Raw genomic sequence first — 19,031 nt, 5'->3', positions numbered from 1 at the left:
ATAAACTAAAGTAAAAAATAAAAAGTAAAACATGCATACTCAGGCTGACTGGCTCTCGTTCAGGCAAATGAGAAATAAGTGCACTCAGGCTATCCGGAAGTCCAAAGTTAGTTACTTTAAGGAGCAGTTCTCTCTCTGTGGGTCTAACCCCAAGAAGTTCTGGAAAACGGTTAAAGACCTGGGCCCGTATCCTTAAAGATTCTGAGAATCCTCTCAGAGAGCTCCTAACTTAACCTAAAAATTCCTTGCCAGGAGTTTTAGCTTAGAAGTGATTCCAGAACATTTTCAGTGAACTCTGAGCCAGGAATGGATGAAAAATCCTATCTTAGTGAGGAGGTGTGGTTGACCCCGTTGCTAGGTATGAGTCATCATTTCAAAAGCCGTGATTGGTTGATCCTACAAGTTTGATGAAAATGAACTTTTGGTGATAATGAGCAAAGGATGTACCCTCAAATCAATAAACATAATTATACACTCTAATCTTATGCAGACTATAATTGTAAATAATATTTCACATTCAAGAAAATATCTGGAAAATGAATAGTAAGCTGTAGGGGTTATAGCCTAACATTAGAATCTAAAATATGTGAAAACTTAAGCTCATTACACCCTGTTCAAATAATGATTTGTGTCTCATTTGCTCATATTAATATCCTAGCTGGCATATTTTGTACTTTCACTTCCATATGGACCCCATTGAAAACAAGATGGCCTATCTCAAGGGGCTGTCCTTAATGAAGTAGAAATTGCAACGTTACAACTCAGTGTGAACTTAACGAGGGTAACACAGCTCAGCTTTTAACAATGTCTGTGATTGCTGGCTGGTCTATTTATGAAGGCTTGTTAACAAATATCCTACAAACACAGAAAATGGAGAAAAAAAGGAATCGCAAGCCGAACTGGACTGAGGAGCAAGGTTTGTTGCTGGCCCAGTTGGTGAACGAACATAAAGGTATGTTACGAGGAAAATTTGGCCCAACTGTCACTAGCCAAGGCAAGAGGCCCGCCTGGGACACAATATCCCAAACAATCAATGCCTCTTTTCCACTGGTGGTGCGGACAGGCGACGATTATGAGAAAAGGTGGTATGTGCTGCAGTCCAAGGCAAAAGATGAGATTGCAGCACACAAGCGGGAATCCTCACTCACAGGTGAGCAAAATACTATGGCCTACCACATAATCTGGCAATTTGCTCCTGCTGGCAAAGTTAATTTACATGCCTAAGTACTGTGTTCATTGACTGTTTCTTTCTAGGGGGTGGACCACCTGCAAAGCGGCTGTCCCAGGTGGCCGACACTGTCTTTCAAGTCCTGGGACACTCTGAGGTCAGTGTCACCGGGCTGCCAACAGGCATTGACACGTCAATGATGCAGGCCCTTGAAATGCAGCAAAGGTAGGACACAGGGTTATTCATATCAACAGTGTTTATTCATTGCAGAAGCCATTTCATGTGTTATCCATGCTCATTGTATTAAATTAATTTAATCAAAACAATAATTAAACTAGGCCTATGTATTTCTGTAGCATGGAGCCATCACAAGAACCGGGCCCATCAAGTTTGCCGCCTGAACCATCTGCAGCTGCTACTCAGGATAGCCCGGCGGATCAAACACCATTCCCATCCGCAGCACCTGCTCCGTCAGCATCCCTGCAGGAGAGAAGATTGCAACTCACAATTGATGTGTTTGAACAACAAAAAAAAGTCCTTTCCCTTCAGGAGGAGTACTACCGCCTTAAAATTGAACACCTAAAAAATAAACCATTTAGAGATTGTGTTCTGTGTCTTGCATTTAACAGTTGCAGGTGATGTGCAGTAAAACTGTGGTAGTTCTTAATACCATCACAAGTTCTCAAATGGCATGGGGCTACAGCTTGCCTGAAATGTAAATTTGTGAAGTTTGCCCTGTAAGGCAGTCCACTCTGGGCTCGGTTCCCCTGTGGAATGTGAATATCTTCTTCACCACCATCCTCATCGTTGTCTCCATCCTCATCCTCATCGCCATCCTCCAGAGGTTCTGCAATCTGTCTAACCTTGCAAATATTGTGTAATATTGCACAGGCTATGATGACTTTGCTGACTTTTTCAGGCCTCAGCCGCACCTCTCCGTGGAGAACATGAAAGCGCCTCTTAAGCTGGCCTATGCCACGCTCCACCACCGCTCTTGTTGTCTTGTGGGCCCTACAATAGAATACAGACCTTTAATTATTTGATGGAAATATTGCACTACTTGGATGCTCTAACATATTGCTTGCATTTCATTTCCATGATTTTTGTATTGTTTGGCTTACCTGTTATAGTTTAGTTGGGGCCCTTGGCGTGGCTGGAGGTAAGGTGTAAGGAGCCATGGTTTGCATGGGTAGCCACTGTCCCCTAACAAGTGGCAATTAGCTGGCACATAGCGTCTCTCAAAAAGCTGTCTGATGCCACTCTCGGAGAGCATTCTCGCATCATGTGTGGAGCCTGGCCATTTAGCCACAATGTCCAAAATCTTTCAGGCCGCATTGAACACTATTTGCACATTGATGCTGTGGAAATTCTTCCTGTTAACAAAGACAGCCTCGTCCTCTGATGGCGCAATTATTCTCACATGTGTTCCATCAATTACACCCACAACGCCAGGGAATCCTGCAATGTCCATAAATGCCCTTTTATGTGTGTGTAAAGTGCGGGCATCCAGCGGGAATGAAACAAATTGTGTCACAATATTAGGTTGTGACAAAGCTGTCAGTGTTTGGGTGATGACTCTGCTGACGGAGGATTGGGACAGACCCAAGTCATCACTGCTGCATTGTTGCATTTTCCCTGTTGCCAAATACCTCAGGGTTGTGATTACTTTCTTCTCCGGTGTAATAGCGTTGTGGCGTCGAGTTGGTGAAGTAATTGCATCTCTAAGGAGATCCACCACAAACATGATTCCTGCACGATCCAATCTGTAGCGTCTCAATAATTCCCTGTCATCCAGTGTTTGCAGGACATCTCTCCTGCCTCCTCTGTTGGCCATTTTGTGCAGCTGCTTAGGGTAACTCCTAAGCCACTAAAAGTCCTCTTCCCTGCTCTTAGCAGATCTCGCCTTAGGAGCCCTTTTAAGCGCTAGGACTCTTGAGGAATAGCTTTTATATTAACTGGGATTTTCGTGTCACTTTTAGGGGAAATTCTAAGAAAACGTCATGCCTCTGAGAATTTTCTTAGAATTTGGCCGCTAGGAGCCACTTTTTGCACAAAAATTCTTTAGAGATACGGGCCCTGGAGAATAAATCCTCCTCACAGCTGCCCATGTCCCTTAATGTTGATGATGTGGTTGTTACTGACAAGGAGCACATGGCTGAGCTCTTTAATCACCACTTCATTAAGTCAGGATTCCTATTTAACTCCGCCATGCATCATTGCCCCTCCAACATTTCCTCATCTCCCACCCCTTCTAATGCGACTAGCCCCGATTCTCCTCCCCTTCCGCCCCCTGCCCCGCTATAAAGTTTCTCCCTGCAGGCAATCACTGAGTCTGAGGTGATAAAGGAGCTCCTTAAACTTGACCCCAGGGTCAGATGGTTTAGATCCTTTCTTCTTTAAGGTTGCAGCACCTATCATCGCCAAGTCTATCTCTGACCTTTTTAACCTGTGTCTCCTCTCTGGGGAGGTTCCCATTGCTTGGAAGGCAGCCATGGTGCATCCTTTATTTAAAGGGAGAGATCAAGCTGATCCTAACTGTTATAGGCCAATTTCTATTTTGCCGTGTTTATCAAAAGTGTTGGAAAAACTTGTCAATAATCAACTGACTGGCTTTCTTGATGTCTATAGTATTCTCTCTGGTATGCAATCTGGTTTCCGCTCAGGTTATGGATGTGTCACTGCAACCTTAAAGGTCCTAAATGATGTCACCATTGCCCTTGATTCTAAGCAATGGTGTGCTGCTATTTCTATTGACCATTCCATTCTTGTGGGCCTGGCTAAGGAGTATTGGTATCTCTGAGGGTTCTTTGGCCTGGTTTGCTAACCACCTCTCTCAAAGAGTGCAGTGTATAAAGTCAGATCCTATGCCCCACCCTTTTCTCAATTTACATCAACAACATAGCTCAGGTAGTAGGAAGCTCTCTCATCCATTTATATGCAGATGATAGTCTTATGCTCAGCTGGCCCCTCCCCGGATTTTGTGTTAAACGCTCTACAACAAAGCTTTCTTAGTGTCCAACAAGCTTTCTCTGCCCTTAACCTTGTTCTGAACACCTCCAAAACAAAGGTCATGTGGTTTGGTAAGAAGAATGCCCCTCTCCATACCGGTGTGATTACTACCTCTGAGGGTTTAGAGCTTGAGGTAGTCGCCTCATACAAGTACTTTGGAGTATGGCCAGACAGTACACTGTCCTTCTCTCAGCACATATCAAAGCTGCAGGCTAAGGTTAAATCTAGGCCTCTTTCACCCCAGCTGCCAAACTAACCCTGATTCAGAGGACCATCCTACCCATGCTAGATTACGGAGACGTAATTTATAGATCGGCAGGTAAGGGTGCTCTCGAGGGGCTAGATGTTCTTTACCATTCGGTCATCGGATTTGCCACCAATGCTCCTTATAGGACATATCACTGCACTCTATACTCCTCTGTTACCTGGTCATCTCTGTATACCCGTCGCAAGACCCACTGCTTGATGCTTATTTATAAAACCCTCTTAGGCCTCACTCCCCCCTATCTGAGATACCTACTGCAGCCCTCATCCTCCACATACAACACCCGTTCTGCCAGTCACATTCTGTTAAAGGTCCCCAAAGCACACACATCCCTGGGCCGCTTCTCTTTTCTGTTCGCTGCAGCTATCAACTGGAACGAGCTGCAAAAAACACTCAAACTGGACAGTTTTTTCTCCATCTCTTAATTCAAAGACACTCTTACTGACAGTTGTGGCTGCTTCTCGTGATGTATTGTTGTCTCTACCTTCTTGCCTTTGTGCCATTGCCTGTGCCCAATAATGTTTGTACCATGTTTTGTGCTGCTACCATGTTGTGCTGCTGCCATGTTGTGTTGCAACAATGTTGTTGTCATGTGGTGTTGCTACCATGCTTTGTTGTCATGTGTTGCTGCCATGCTATGTTGTTGTCTTACAGTGAGGGAAAAAAGTATTTGATCGCCTGCTGATTTTGTACGTTTGCCCACTGACAAAGAAATGATCAGTCTATAATTTTTATGTTAGGTTTATTTGAACAGTGAGAGACAGAATAACAACAAAAAAATCCAGAAAAACGCATGTCAAAAATGTTATAAATTGATTTGCATTTTAATGAGGGAAATAAGTATTTGACCCCCTCTCAATCAGAAAGATTTCTGGCTCCCAGGTGTCTTTTATACATTTACATTTACGTCATTTAGCAGACGCTCTTATCCAGAGCGACTTACACATTGGTGCATTCACCTTATAGCCAGTGGGATGACCACTTTACAATGTTTTTTTTTTTTTTTTTTTTTTTTTGGGTGGGGTAAGGGGGGGATAGAAGGATTACTTTATCCTATCCCAGGTATTCCTTAAAGAGGTGGGGTTTCAAATGTCTCCGGAAGGTGGTGAGTGACTCCGCTGTCCTGGCGTCGTGAGGGAGCTTGTTCCACCATTGGGGTGCCAGAGCAGCGAACAGTTTTGACTGGGTTGAGCGGGAACTGTGCTTCCGCAGAGGTAGGGGAGCCAGCAGGCCAGAGGTGGATGAACGCAATGCCCTCGTTTGGGTGTAGGGACTGATCAGAGCCTGAAGGTACGGAGGTGCCGTTCCCCTCACAGCTCCGTAGGCAAGCACCATGGTCTTGTAGCAGATGCGAGCTTCAACTGGAAGCCAGTGGAGTGTGCGGAGGAGCAGGGTGATGTGAGAGAACTTGGGAAAGTTGAACACCAGACGGGCTGCAGCATTCTGGATGAGTTGTAGGGGTTTAATGGCACAGGCAGGGAGCCCAGCCAACAGCGAGTTGCAGTAATCCAGACGGGAGATGACAAGTGCCTGGATTAGGACCTGTGCCGCTTCCTGTGTAAGGCAGGGTCGTACTCTCCGAATGTTGTAGAGCATGAACCTACAGGATCGGGTCACCGCCTTGATGTTAGCGGAGAAGGACAGGGTGTTGTCCAGGGTCACGCCAAGGCTCTTTGCACTCTGGGAGGAGGACACAACGGAGTTGTCAACCGTGATGGCGAGATCATGGAACGGGCAGTCCTTCCCCGGGAGGAAGAGCAGCTCCGTCTTGCCAAGGTTCAGCTTGAGGTGGTGATCCGTCATCCATACTGATATGTCTGCCAGACATGCAGAGATGCGATTCGCCACCTGGTTATCAGAAGGGGGAAAGGAGAAGATTAGTTGTGTGTCGTCTGCGTAGCAATGATAGGAGAGGCCATGTGAGGATATGACAGAGCCAAGTGACTTGGTGTATAGCGAGAATAGGAGAGGGCCTAGAACTGAGCCCTGGGGGACACCAGTGGTGAGAGCACGTGGTGCGGAGACAGCTTCTCGCCACGCCACTTTGTAGGAGCGACCGGTCAGGTAGGACGCAATACAAGAGTGAGCCGCGCCGGAGATGCCCAGCTCGGAGAGGGTGGAGAGGAGGATCTGATGGTTCACAGTATCAAAGGCAGCAGACAGGTCTAGAAGGACAAGAGCAGAGGAGAGAGAGTTAGCTTTAGCAGTGCGGAGAGCCTCCGTGACACAGAGAAGAGCAGTCTCAGTTGAATGACCAGTCTTGAAACCTGACTGGTTTGGATCAAGAAGGTCATTCTGAGAGAGATAGCAAGATAGTTGGCTAAAGACGGCACACGCTCAAGAGTTTTGGAGAGAAAAGAAAGAAGGGATACTGGTCTGTAGTTGTTGACATCAAAAGGATCGAGTGTTGGTTTTTTGAGAAGGGGTGCAACTCTCGCTCTCTTGAAGACGGAAGGGACATAGCCAGTGGTCAAGGATGAGTTGATCAGCGAGGTGAGGTAAGGAAGAAGGTCACCGGAGATGGTCTGGAGAAGAGAGGAGGGAATAGGGTCAAGCGGGCAGGTTGTTGGGCGGCCGGCCGTCACAAGTCGCAAGATTTTATCTGGAGAGAGAGGGGAGAAAGAAGTCAAAGCATAGGGTAGGGCAGTGTGAGCAGGACCAGCAGTATCATTTGACTTAACAAACGAGGATCGGATGTCGTCAACCTTCTTTTCAAAAGGGAGGAGGGGGGGGGGGGGGGAGGAGGAGGATTCAGCAGGTAGGAGAAGGTGGCAAAGAGCTTCCTAGGGTTAGAGGCAGATGCTTGGAATTTAGAGTGGTAGAAAGTGGCCTTAGCAGCAGAAACAGATGAATAAAATGTAGAGAGGAGGGAGTGAAAAGATGCCAGGTCCGCAGGGAGTCTAGTTTTCCTCCATTTCCGCTCGGCTGCCCGGAGCCCTGTTCTGTGAGGTCGCAATGAGTCATCAAGCCACGGAGCTGGAGGGGAGGACCGAGCCAGCCGGGAGGATAGGGGACATAGAGAGTCAAAGGATGCAGAAAGGGAGGAGAGGAGGGTTGAGGAGGCAGAATCAGGAGATTGGAGGGAGAAGGATTGAGCAGAGGGAAGAGATGATAGGATGGAAGAGGAGAGAGTAGCGGGAGAGAGAGAGCGAAGGTTGCGACGGCGCATTACCATCTGAGTAGGGGCAGAGTGAGTAGTGTTGGAGGAGAGCGAGAGAGAAAAGGATACAAAGTAGTGGTCGGAGACATGGAGGGGAGTTGCAGTGAGATTAGTAGAAGAACAGCATCTAGTAAAGATGAGGTCAAGCGTATTGCCTGCCTTGTGAGTAGGGGGGGACAGTGAGAGGGTGAGGTCAAAAGAGGAGAGGAGTGGAAAGAAGGAGGCAGAGAGAAATTAGTCAAAGGTAGACGTAGGGAGGTTGAAGTCCCCCAGAACTGTGAGGGGTGAGCCATCCTCAGGAAAGGAACTTATCAAGGCGTCAAGCTCATTGATGAACTCTCCAAGGGAACCTGGAGGGCGATAAATGACAAGGATGTTAAGCTTAATGGGCTAGTGACTGTTACAGCATGGAATTCAAATGAGGAGATAGACAGATGGGTCAGGGGAAAAATAGAGAATGTCCACTTGGGAGAGATGAGGATTCCTGTGCCACCACCCCGCTGACCAGATGCTATCGGGGTATGCGAGAACACATGGTCAGACGAGGAGAGAGCAGTAGGAGTAGTTTTCAGTGGTAATCCATGTTTCCGTCAGCACCAAGAAGTCGAGGGACTGGAGGGTAGCATAGACTGAGATGAACTCTGCCTTGTTGGCAGCAGAACGGCAGCTCCAGAGGCTGCCTGAGACCTGGAACTCCACGTGGGTGGTGCGTGCAGGGACCACCAGGTTAGAGAGGCAGCAGCCACGCGGTGTGAGGCGTTTGTATAGCCTGTGCGGAGAGGAGAGAACAGGGATAGACAGAGGCAGAGTTGACAGGCTACAGAAAATGGCTACAATAATGCAAAGGAGATCGGAATGAAATGAACTAAACATCTGGGAAAGGAGAGAGTGGGGCCTCCCTCACCACAACACCCAAATATAACTCTCCCAACTTCCACCTCAGAAACTATAATTGTTGTAAACTACAGCGGTTTTCTAGGAATAGACAAACTTAGTTTATTCAGCTAGCTAACTTTTTACAGTATTCTTCCGTGAAAATCGTCCAGGGCACCTAGTCATAAGACGCCACAGCCAGCTAGCATGCCGGACTCCAACAACACGGTTTAGCACCAATACTCGGCCACAACAAACCACCAGTGTGTCAACACGCCAAGCAGATCGTTCGTGTCCGTGTCTAACGTTGTGGGTTAGACCCGACAGTTTGAGCGAGTCCGTCGTCAACTTATTCAGCAAGTTAGTTAGCTAGAATAGTTAGCATACTAGCTAGCCATTGCTAGACAGGTGTCTTTTATACAGGTAATGAGCTGATATTAGGAGCACACTCTTAAAGGGAGTGCTCCTAATCTCAGCTTGTTACCTGTATAAAAGACACCTGTCCACAGAAGCAATCAATCAATCAGATTCCAAACTCTCCACCATGGCCAAGACCAAAGAGCTCTCCAAGGATGTCAGGGACAAGATTGTAGACCTACACAAGGCTGGAATGGGCTACAAGACCATCGCCAAGCAGTTTGGTGAGAAGGTGACAACAGTTGGTGTGATTATTCGCAAATGGAAGAAACACAAAATAACTGTCAATCTCCCTCGGCCTGGGGCTCCATGCAAGATCTCTAGTCGTGGAGTTGCAATGATCATGAGAATGGTGAGGAATCAGCCCAGAACTACACGGGAGGATCTTGTCAATGATCTTAAGGCAGCTGGGACCATAGTCACCAAGAAAACAATTGGTAACACACTACGCCGTGAAAGACTGAAATCCTGCAGCACCCGCAAGGTCCCACTGCTCAAGAAAGCACATATACAGGCCCGTCTGAAGTTTGCCAATGAACATCTGAATGATTCAGAGGAGAACTGGGTGAAAGTGTTGTGGTCAGATGAGACCAAAATGGAGCTCTTTGGCATCAACTCAACTCGCCGTGTTTGGAGGAGGAGGAATGCTGCCTATGACCCCAAGAACACCATCCCCACTGTCAAACATGGAGGTGGAAACATTATGCTTTGGGTGTATTTTTCTGCTAAGGGGACAGGACAACTTCACCGCATCAAAGGGACGATGGACGGGGCCATGTACCGTCAAATCTTGGGTGAGAACCTCCTTCCCTCAGCCAGGGCATTGAAAATGGGTCGTGGATGGGGATTCCAGCATGACAATGACCCAAAACACACGGCCAAGCCAACAAAGGAGTGGCTCAAGAAGAAGCACATTAAGGTCCTGGAGTGGCCTAGCCAGTCTCCAGACCTTAATCCCATAGAAAATCTGTGGAGGGAGCTGAATGTTCGAGTTGCCAAACGTCAGGCTCGAAACCTTAATGACTTGGAGAAGATCTGCAAAGAGGAGTAGGACACAATCCCTCCTGAGATGTGTGCAAACCTGGTGGCCAACTACAAGAAACGTCTGACCTCTGTGATTGCCAACAAGGGTTTTGCCACCAAGTACTAAGTCATGTTTTGCAGAGGGGTCAAATACTTATTTCCCTCATTAAAATGCAAATCAATTTATTACATTTTTGACATGCGTTTTTCTGGATTATTTTTGTTGTTATTCTGTCTCTCACTGTTCAAATAAACCTACCATTAAAATTATAGACTGATCATGTCTTTGTCAGTGGGCAAACGTACAAAATCAGCAGGCGATCAAATACTTTTTTCCCTCATTATAGGTCTCTCTTTATGTAGTGTTGTGGTGTCTCTCTTGTCCTGATGTGTGTTTTGTCCTACATTTTTATTTTTAATCCCAGCCCACGTCCCCGCAGGAGGCCTTTTGCCTTTTGGTAGGCCGTTTATTGTAAATACGAATTTGTTCTTAACTGACTTGCCTACTAGTAAAATAAAAGTAAAATAAATACATACAAAAATACATAAACTCAAACTCAAGGTGATAGTAGGGCAAACTCACCAATGATGTTGAACTGCTATTTTCTAATTCTCTGGGAATGTATGAATCAGTTTTACCCCACATATTTGTTTTAACCCAATAATCATTTTGAATTCTAGTTTTCCTGCTCTTTAGCCTTTTGTTGTATTCATATATGGCCAGTGCCATCTTTTTCAAATTTTCTCTTGTCTATTACAATGTAACAAAAATTTATAAAACCATAAGATTCATTCGTAGTTTGGTTTGCACTATTTGTAGCAGCTCAGTTGTAACATGATCCATGTCCAGCAGAGGGGGCTGTTGTGTAGGCCTATGTTATGTAGTGACAGCTACGCAAGCTATCATTCCTGCTATACTGACCCAATCCCAATGTTAACCCTCAACCCTAACGCCCTGTGCACTTCAGAGATCTGAGAAGGTTTGACAGGTGTTAGCAATATGGCATTAAATCTAACCAGCCTATCTCAAGCCTAGGTGGAGCTATTACCATACCTATGCCATGTCCTTTCAGACCTCCAAACTGCACAGGGGAACAATGGAAAAATGCAGTCGAACTGGCTTTGAGGTCCAGAGTTGAGTTTGAAGGCTGTAGGGTCTTATGATTAAAATTGAGATTGGGCCACTGTGTATTAAGTAGGTGCACACGTGCACACACACACACACACACACACACACACACACACACACACACAAACACACACAAACATATGGCCAGCTTAAAATAATAGTTGGCTCGACATTCCTTGTCCATGAAATGAATGGGCTTTGAGAGATGAGAGCGAAATAATTATAAACTACTATTTTCATGCTCTACCTCCCTCAAAGATTTGTCCTCAACATGATCGGCAGCTCTAAAGCGGTGTCTGTCTTTGTGTGTGTCTGGGTCCATGCCTGTATTTGGGTATGTGAGGGAATGACAGGGGCGGACGGACATGCAATGATTGGTTCATAGACAGGGTCTCTGCCTTTGTCTTCAAGGACATGTAGATGTAGCCTGGCTAAATTCCCAATCTGGCCCTCATACCTTCTAATCATCCCCAGCAGGGGGGGGGGGGGGGGGGGGGGGTGAATAGTTATGCACGCTCAAGTTTTCTGTTGCATCTTCAAAGTGGTAGGCATGTTGTGTAAATCAAATTATACAAACCCCCCAAAAACCCATTGTAATTCCAGGTTGTAAGGCAACAAAATAGGAAAAATGCTAAGGGAGGTGAATACTTCCGCAAGCCACTGTATCATTAATGTATTGTGCTTGACCTTTTCTTCACATCAATATGACATTTATATATATAAACACATGCTTGGAAATTCACAAATGTGCACAATATACATATTTCATAAACAGACAGATGGGAAGGTGCCAACGTCTGTTTGGAGATAAACTGTAAATGGGAGGATATAGGACTTTCATCATACTCTATGTCACGACTTCCGCCGAAGTTGGTGCCTCTCCTTGAGCGGGCGGCTATCGGCGGTCGTCGTCACCGGCTTTCTCGCTGCCACCGATCTACGTTTCTGTTTTCCATTTGTTTTGTCTTGTTTGTACACACCTGGTTCCCATTGTATGATGATTATTTCCTTATTTAACCCTCTGGTTCCCACATGGTTTTGTGCGTGTTTGTTCGTTGTGTTATGTCATACGCTTTTGTGAGCTGGTGTGTTTTCCCTGCGTGGAAATTAGTGTTTGTTTTTTCAGAGTAAAGTACGTTGTGTACTCAGTTCTGTGTCCTGCGTCTGACTCTGTCCTACCGCTGCACATTTGACACTATGATGATTTTAGGTTTTGATAAATCACTAATTTCATTTTGTACATTAATGGAAATGAGGTTGCATGGTTTTGACACCTGTATTATACAGTGGGGGAAAACAAGTATTTAGTCAGCCACCAATTGTGCAGGTTCTCCCACTTAAAAATATGAGAGAGGCCTGTAATTTTCATCATAGGTACACGTCAACTATGATAGACAAAATGAGGAAAAAAAATCCAGAAAATCACATTGTAGGATTTTTAATGAATTTATTTGCAAATTATGGTGGAAAATAAGTATTTGGTCAATAACAAAAGTTTCTCAATACTTTGTTATATACCCTTTGTTGGCAATGACACAGGTCAAACGTTTTCTGTAAGTCTTCACAAGGTTTTCACACACTGTTGCTGGTATTTTGGCCCATTCCTCCATGCAGATCTCCTCTAGAGCAGTGATGTTTTGGGGCTGTCGCTGGGCAACACGGACTTTCAACTCCCTCCAAAGATTTTCTATGGGGTTGAGATCTGGAGACTGGCTAGGCCACTCCAGGACCTTGAAATGCTTCTTATGAAGCCACTCCTTCGTTGCCCTGGCGGTGTGTTTGGGATCATTGTCATGCTGAAAGACCCAGCCACGTTTCATCTTCAATGCCCTTGCTGATGGAAGGAGGTTTTCACTCAAAATCTCACGATACATGGCCCCATTCATTCTTTCCTTTACACGGATCAGTCATCCTGGTCCCTTTGCAGAAAAACAGCCCCAAAGCATGATGTCTCCACCCCCATGCTTCACAGTAGGTATGGTGTTCTTTGGATGCAACTCAGCATTCTTTGTCCTCCAAACACGACGAGTTGAGTTTTTACCAAAAAGTTCTATTTTGGTTTCATCTGACCATATGACATTCTCCCAATCCTCTTCTGGATCATCCAAATGCACTCTAGCAAACTTCAGACAGGCCTGGACATGTACTGGCTTAAGCAGGGGGACACGTCTGGCACTGCAGGATTTGAGTCCCTGGCGGCGTAGTGTGTTACTGATGGTAGGCTTTGTTACTTTGGTCCCAGCTCTCTGCAGGTCATTCACTAGGTGGTTCTGGGATTTTTGCTCACCGTTCTTTTGATCATTTTGACCCCACGGGGTGAGATCTTGCGTGGAGCCCCAGATCGAGGGAGATTATCAGTGGTCTTGTATGTCTTCCATTTCCTAATAATTGCTCCCACAGTTGATTTATTCAAACCAAGCTGCTTACCTATTGCAGATTCAGTCTTCCCAGCCTGGTGCAGGTCTACAATTTTGTTTCTGGTGTCCTTTGACAGCTCTTTGGTCTTGGCCATAGTGGAGTTTGGAGTGTGACTGTTTGAGGTTGTGGACAGGTGTCTTTTATACTGATAACAAGTTCAAACAGGTGCCATTAATACAGGTAATGAGTGGAGGACAGAGGAGCCTCTTAAAGAAGAAGTTACAGGTCTGTGAGAGCCAGAAATCTTGCATGTTTGTAGGTGACCAAATACTTATTTTCCACCATAATTTGCAAATAAATTCATTAAAAATCCTACAATGTGATTTTCTGGAGAAAACATTTCTCAATTTGTCTGTCATAGTTGATGTGTACCTATGATGAAAATTACAGGCCTCTCTCATCTTTTTAAGTGGGAGAACTTGCACAATTGGTGGCTGACTAAATACATTTTTTCCCCACTGTACGCATGTGTATTTCCCACCGTAAAGCATGGAGGAGGAGGTGTTATGGTGTGGGGTGCTTTGCTGGTGACACTGTCTGATTTATTTAGAATTCAAGGCACACTTAACCAGCATGGCTATCACAGTATTCTGCAGTGATATGCCATCCCATCTGGTTTGGGCTTAGTGGGACTATCAATGACCCAACACACCTCCAGGCTGCGTAAGAGCTATTTTACCAAGAAAGAGAGTGATGCATCAGATGACTTGGCCTCCACAATCCCCCGACCTCAACCAAATTGAGATGTTTTGGGATGAGTCGGACTGCAGAGTGAAGGAAATGCAGCCAACAAGTAGATTGGATAGTGATAATTTAGGCTATTAATAAGTGCGTAGTGGCATAGATTTATAGGCTATATCAGATACGTTTCTTTCCTTTGCACTGGAAAAATGTGGCCTTTGATAAACATTTAATGCAATTATACTACATTTTATATGACTGGAGACATTAGCAGAATCTTCTTTAATACGATGGTAGCCTAGGCCTACCCTACTGACACTGACAACAAATCAATAAAAAAACAACCTTGTCTCGAATGCAACCATGTAATCTAGGCCTATGAAAAGGGGTCCTGGCTAAAAGGGATCCAGCTTTTATCAAATTAATATAAAACGTTATTTTCTTGCATTTTAGCTGATACTTACCCTTTTCCTAACCTTAACCTAATTATCCTAACCTGCTGTTTAAATTCTCCTAATCTGCTACAAAATGTCAATATGACGTTAATTTTACAAAAGCTGGATCTGTGACCATGAAAAGGGAAGACGCAAATTGTACAATATGATGTCCATATAGCCTGGAGGACATTATTGTCCAAAACAACATATATTCATATGATAACACAATGATAGTTTGTTGAGAACTTTATTCATAAGAGGAGGGAAAATCACCAACAAACTCACCAAAACAGTTGTGAAGAGGGCACGACAAAGCCTATTACCCCTCAGGAGACCGAAAAGATTTGGCATGGGTCCCCAGATCCTCAAAAAGTTCTACAGCTGCACCATCGAGAGCGTCCTGACTGGTTGCACCACCGCCTGGAATGGCAACTGCTCGGCCTCCGACCACATGACACTACAGAGGGTAGCGCGTACGGGCCCAGTACATCACTGGGGCCACGCTTCCTGCCATCCAGGACCTCTATACCAGGCTGTGTTAGAGGAAGGCCCTAAAAATTGTCAAAGACTCCAGCCACCCTCGTCATAGACTGTTCTCTCTGCTACCGCACGGCAAGTGGTACCGGAGTGCCAAGTCTAGGTCCAAAAGACTTCTCAACAGCTTCTACCCCCAAGCCATAAGACTCCTGAACAGCTAATCATGGCTACCCAGACTATTTGCACTGCCCCCCACCCCCACCCCATCTTTTTACGCTGCTGCTACTCTGTTAATTATTAATGCATAGTCACTTTAACTCTACCCACATGTACATATTACTTCAACTACCTCAACTAGCCGGTGCCCCGGCACATTGACTCTGCACCGGTACCCCCCTGTATATATAGCATCCCTACTATTATTTTATTTTACTTCTGCTCTTTTTTTTCTCAACACTTCTTTGTTGTTGTTTTATTTTACTTTTTTTTATTAAAAATAAATGCACTGTTGGTTAAGGGCTGTAAGTAAGCATTTCACTGTAATGTCTGCACCTGTTGTATTCAGCGCATGTGGCCAATAAAATTTGAGTTGATTTGATGTGATTAAATAACATTCTATTGGTAGCAAGAATTCTGTATAATAATTGAAATTGAAAAATTATAAGTTTTGAATCCGGCATCGTTTTGCGTATCAGTTCATAAACACTATGCCATGGAATCGGTACGTCAAAAATCTCTTCCCAACTATTTTGCAATCTATATGGGACGGCTGTCTATTCTTTGGTCCTTAAATGAAACTGGTATACTTTTTTATTTATCACAATTTTCTTTAACCAATTATGTTCTTTAATGCAGGGCCGACAGACAAGTTCCTTACTTTTACCCCCTTCCACTTTCCTCTTCCATTTTTGCAGTAATGCTGCAATTATTTGGTTGTAATATTGGGTAGAGCTGACATTTCCATATGTTTTTGTTAGCTGCATGCAGGGACGGCCTGTTCAATAGGGCGATATGGGCGACGCACTGCCAAACGGGAAAAGGAAGGGATTTTTTTTCTAATCAATTATATCACGGCAACAGTAGTTATCAGTGTTCACGTCTGATCTGCCAGCCACTAAATGTCAAATCAGGCTAAAGTCGTGCTTCAAATGGCCCCGCCCGTTTTTGGGGCGATTTCAGTCAAGTTGAAAATCGCCCAGAAGTCTCTCATAGCCTGTCATGTAAAATCTATTTTTTTCAAATTTCAAAGCTTTCAATACATTCTCTATGGGGGTCTGTGGGCTTGCACTTATGCGCTTTCGTCATACGTGACGTAACCATGAACGTAACTAAGACAATAGCGGCTAGCAGCGTCTCTGTTGCGACCTGCAGTGTGGCGTTATTTTATGTTTTTAATTTGTAGACTTAGTTTACAAACATTCTGCCAAACATGGATTTCCAGTGGTTGGTTTTGGACTGATCTTGTTGATCGTGTACATACCCGCTACGAACGGACTAAATAATGAAAACGCTGCTGGCAGCGGAATCCCAATACAGCTGGGAGACTTGGCTGGATGACAGAGTCCCGGACAGAGAAGTGGAGCCGGCCGGCTTCACCCTGGTCAGAGCGGACCGCGATCCTGGTAAGAGAGCGACTCTGTACCCCGACATTGAACTGCTTTTGTTGATAAAACAAGTTTACTGGAGAACTGAGACCAAGTAGAGACTTTGGACAGGGTGGATAATGGTATAATATAGGCAGTTTATTCAGAGGTAAAGATATCTGGAATAGCGTGCACGGACCCGTTCGTCAAACTCGTAGGGAGTTTATCAGAAGAGAGCCCCGAAACATTGTGTGCTGACATGTTATACAATAAAATGAAGTAGGTTGAATCTAGTAGTTCTGATCTTCTGATTGGTCCTGATGAGTTGGGCGAGGTCCCCTCCAGGTTAGTATCACTGTTGCATTGGCTCTGAGTCGGGTTCTCTGTCTTCAGATGTTCAGCCTAAGAGAAGGGGATTTGTGTGTGTGTGTGTGTGTGTGTGTGTGTGTGTGTGTTTAACAGTGATGATGTGTGTGTGTGTGTGTGTGTGTGTGTGTGATGATGTGTGTGTGTGTGTGTGTGTGTGTGTGTTTATCAGTGATGATGTGTGTGTGTGTGTGTGTGTGGGTGTGTGTGTGTGTGTCCTCAGAGCAAGAACTCGTGAGTTGGAAGAACTGAGAGACCTATGGCGTGGGTGTTGTCCTTAGCCACCTGCTGACAAGGCTGACAAGATAGGACTCTTTTGTCCATTGTTATAGGATAGGAACAGCATTGATTGAAAACAAACGCCCAACACAAAATGGGTCATGCACAAGATTTTAGTCAGACCAAGCTATAACATTATATATTTACTACGACAGTACATTCAACCAAAAGCTAATATAACAAAGGCATCAGAGATTATTTATAATCTGTCACAGAAACTGGAATCCATCTCCCCAGATCAGTCAATAAATGCTTCTGGTATTGACTTATATGCTGCCCCTGTCTTCATGTTGTTGCTGGACATATCTTTTTTTAAATGTGTGTAGGTCACCTAAATCATCAGAAAAATTGCCCCTCCTGAGAATTTTTTCAGGAGCCGCCACTGGCTGCATGTGCGACATAACTCCACCAGTCCTACCTATGATATAATTTACGAAGATTATACCTTTTTTTTAATCAAAAAAATAATGGTTTCCTTTATCAATTAGTATATTTGGGTTTAACCACAATATTAGTTGCATTATTTATTCTGTTGTTTCTGGAGGATTAAATTGGAAATTGCAACCAACTTTCTATGGCTAGTTTTAGAATTAGTGATATTTGGGAGATGATTTCCTTTTTATATACCTGAAAGTGAGAGGTGGTAATCTGAATAAAGGGAAAAAGGCCATTCTTGAACATGGGGTGAGACAATCTTACTAATTTGCTAGAGAAACAGTTCGGATTTAAGTAGAACTTTTGTATGACTGAAGTTTTTAGTGATAGGTGAAATGCTTTAATATTTAATAATTTCTGTCCTCCGAATTCATATTCATTATATAAATAGGACCGTTTAATTTTGTCTGGCTTGCCATTCCAAATAAAATTGAATATTTCTTTCTCATATAATTTAAAAACTGTTCTCTAGGCAAGACCATAAGCAAATAGGTAAACTGGGATAATACTAAAGTGTTAATCAGGGTGATTTTTCCACAAATACAGGTACCTTTCCATAGTAGCAAGATCTTATCTATTTTAGCTAACTTTCTATTAAAATTTATTGGAGTGAGATCATTTATTTCATTTGGGATATGTATTCCGAGTATATCCAATTCCATTTTAAAGTGGTCCTCTGTAGCTCAATTGGTAGAGCATGGCGCTTGTAACGCCAGTGTAGTGGGTTCGATCCCCGGGACCACCAATACGTAAAAATGTATGCGCAAATGACTGTAAATCGCTTTGGATAAAAGCGTCTGCTAAATGGCATATTATTATATATTATTATAAAGTGATCCAATATGTAATATAGTACATTTATCATAATTTGGTTGTAATCCAGAGAGGTTAGAAAATGTATCTAGATCCTCTATGAGGCTGTGGAGGGATTCAAGTTGTGGATTTAAAAGAAAACATCGTACAATGACACCTTTGTTTTTAAGCCCTGGATTTCTAATCCCTTGATATTATTGTTGGATCTGATTTTAATAGCTAACATTTTGATGGCCATAATAAATAGATATGCCGATAGTGTCACGGTTTCGGCCGAGGCTGCTCCTCCTCCTTGTTTGGGCAGGTTTCGGCGGTCGTCGTCCCCGGAGTACTAGCTGCCACCGATCTATGTTTCATGTTCGTTTGGTTTTGTCTTGATGTTGTACACCTGTGTCTAGTTAGTCCTTATTAGTGTCCTATTTAGTTCTTGTAGTGTGTGTCAGGTGTTGTGTGTGATTGCTCTTCTGCTTGGTGTTCTGAGCTACGTGTTTCCCTCCG

At 44.3% G+C, this 19,031-nt stretch overlaps 2 long non-coding RNA genes across 2 annotated transcripts; one reads left to right on the top strand and one right to left on the bottom strand.

The window, feature by feature from the left end:
- The first annotated feature begins 1,081 nt into the window (after window positions 1-1,081).
- Window positions 1,082-1,775, top strand: LOC311109472. The gene is made up of 2 exons (XR_014610603.1): window positions 1,082-1,393; window positions 1,525-1,775. It is a non-coding gene; the product is annotated as an uncharacterized lncRNA (long non-coding RNA).
- LOC311109473 lies at window positions 1,564-2,332 on the bottom strand. Its single transcript, XR_014610604.1, has 3 exons — window positions 2,290-2,332; window positions 1,877-2,179; window positions 1,564-1,648 (listed from the first exon to the last, which is right to left on the bottom strand). It is a non-coding gene; the product is annotated as an uncharacterized lncRNA (long non-coding RNA).
- Between the last annotated feature and the right edge of the window lie 16,699 nt (window positions 2,333-19,031).

Source organism: Coregonus lavaretus (assembly GCF_964263955.1).
Source record: "Coregonus lavaretus genome assembly, chromosome: 35".
Lineage (NCBI taxonomy): Eukaryota > Metazoa > Chordata > Actinopteri > Salmoniformes > Salmonidae > Coregonus > Coregonus lavaretus.
The sequence above is the reverse complement of the archived record's forward strand: the minus strand, read 5'-3'. Positions and strand labels throughout refer to the sequence as shown.